We start from the raw sequence: 2,320 nt of genomic DNA, 5'->3' as shown, positions 1-2,320 counted from the left end.
TAGTAGTTATCTAAAAGTTTTGTTAAATATTTGAAAGTAGGGTTTTTTTTTTGGATAAATTTGAACGTGATTTTTTTTTTTTTTTTATAGAAGTTGAACGTGGGTTTGAATGTGGTATTTGAAATTTTTTGGATTTCTTTTGGATATGATTGATTTCTACTTTTTAGTTTTTTTTTCTTCAAAAAAAAAAAGAAATTTAAGGAAAAAAAAAAAAAAAAACCAAACGTAAGACGAGATTAAGGGAAACCGGTTATTGAAATGATTAAAAAAAAAAAAGTTAAGTTTTTTTTTATTCAAAGAAAAAAAAAGTTAGGCCTTGATGAAGGAAGAAAAAAAAAATTGAAGAAAGAAAATTGAAAACGTGGAGCAATGCTTGGAGTTAAATGCATAATACTCATCAGGTTTACATTTTAGAATCCTTTATTCACAAACAACAAACTTCAACTCCCATTCTCATTCTTGGTACATGTTTCTTGGTTCTTCTTGTGCATTTTACATATAAAGGGTATGCCAATTCCTTTCAGATTTCGTCAGGTTCTTTTCATTTCAAGACTCTTTTTTCTTGCCCAACTACCATTGAAAACTCTGGCACTTTCTCGGATAGCACATTTGTGTCAAATGAACTCATATCAACAAATAATTCACCTTTGCCAAATAACAAACTCTTTTTTTATGCTTGTTACATCCAGGCCGCATTAGCTGAGTACTTGACTACTTGGGTTCCCGTTGAACACAAGAGATAAGCCTATAATTAGAATGCAAAATTTTTATGCAAAATTTTAATGAAATTTTCTACTAAGAATTTAAGAACATACCTTCAATGAATTGTTTGGGTCTTAAATTCCTTTGCATTTACTTCAACTCCACCCTTTCTTCCCTATACAAAAATTAGAGAATCAACTTTGTTAGAAAATAGTTGCAAAATGCAAAGTTAAATGAGAAAGAAAAAAAAAATGTACCAACTGTTCATGTGAGGATTCTTTCAATTAATTTTCTGGTTCTTAAAGTTTCTTAAATTCCTTTGCATTTACTTCAACTTCACCATCTCATCACTATATAGAAAATAGAGAATCAATTGTGTTAGAATATAATTGCAAAATACAAAGTAAAATGAAAAGGAAAAAAAAAAAAAAAACAACCGTTCATATGATGACTCTGTAAGCAATTGCTATATACGTAAAGTTTGAAAGAGTACGTAAAGTTTGAAAGAGAAAAATAATATTGGGGAAGTTATCTTTAAAGATGAAATTATAAAATTGTGGAGGAAACTTCTTCTAAATAATAGGCAAACTTTTAGGAATAAAAATACCTAAAACATTTTTTTTTTAATGTAAAACTGTGTTGGTCAGTAGGCTATTAGTAGAGGATTCTAAAATCCTAAAATTTAGGATTTATTTTGCTTGAAATTGTAAAAATAAATAAATAAATAAAATTGTGGTCCTATTTATAGGCAATGTTTTAGTAAAAGTTAGAAGTGTATTTTTACCGGACTATCATTTAGTTTTGTCCCTACTTAAACCTAGGGAATAGAGGTATTTTGGAAAAAAAAAAAAAAATCTAGTCCAAACAGGTGCAGCCCTTTAAATAGTAGTATAGATTATAATTTGAGATTTCTACTATTTCCAATCACCAAAAAAAAAAAAAAAATGAATAAGTGGGGTGAGTTTTGTAGATTGGAGGACTTTTAAAACTAACTAGCCTCTGGGCACGCGCTCACGTGCATGCTCAAAGGCTCTTCTATTTTTTGGGTAAAGATTAATAATTTTCATTTTTTGGGTAAAGAAACAAATACATCGTAATGAAGTAAAATAAAAAATAAAAAAAAAATACATGGGATGAGTTTTGTAGATTGGAGGAGTTTTAAAGCCAAGAAAAGAGTAATCCTATTTTGTAAGGAGTTAGTGGGTAGAAGTAGGAATTTAAATTAACGTAAAAGTAGGAGTTTATTAGAAGAATAAAAGCATTTCAACGTAGAAGTAAGAATTTATTATTTTTGTCAATTTACTATTCTAACCCAATTTTTAAGTTTTAGGTAAGGGTATTTTTGACAATAAAAAAGCAATAACTAACTTTCTTTTTTCAGTTTGCTATTTTAACCCCATTTTTTAGTTGTTGATTAATTAATTTATGGGTATTTTTTACCCAAAAAAAAAAAAGTTATAACTAACTTTCTGAATCCTCTTAATATATACAGATAAAAAAGTGCTTCTATTTTGTAGGGAGTTAGAGAGTAGAAGTAGGAATTTAAATTAACGTAAAAGTATGAGTTTTTTAGAAGCAGAAAGACATTTCAATGCAGAAGTAAAAATTTATTATTTTT

General features: G+C 27.7%; 1 long non-coding RNA gene across 1 annotated transcript; it reads right to left on the bottom strand.

Moving 5' to 3' along the window:
* Positions 1-447: 447 nt before the first annotated feature.
* LOC136070549 (uncharacterized) lies at positions 448-1,049 on the bottom strand. Its single transcript, XR_010631767.1, has 3 exons — positions 960-1,049; positions 816-877; positions 448-711 (listed from the first exon to the last, which is right to left on the bottom strand). It is a non-coding gene; the product is annotated as an uncharacterized LOC136070549 (long non-coding RNA).
* Positions 1,050-2,320: the final 1,271 nt, after the last annotated feature.

Source organism: Quercus suber, unplaced genomic scaffold, assembly GCF_002906115.3.
Source record: "Quercus suber isolate HL8 unplaced genomic scaffold, Cork oak 2.0 scaffold_242, whole genome shotgun sequence".
NCBI classification, from domain to species: domain Eukaryota; kingdom Viridiplantae; phylum Streptophyta; class Magnoliopsida; order Fagales; family Fagaceae; genus Quercus; species Quercus suber.
The sequence above is the reverse complement of the archived record's forward strand: the minus strand, read 5'-3'. Positions and strand labels throughout refer to the sequence as shown.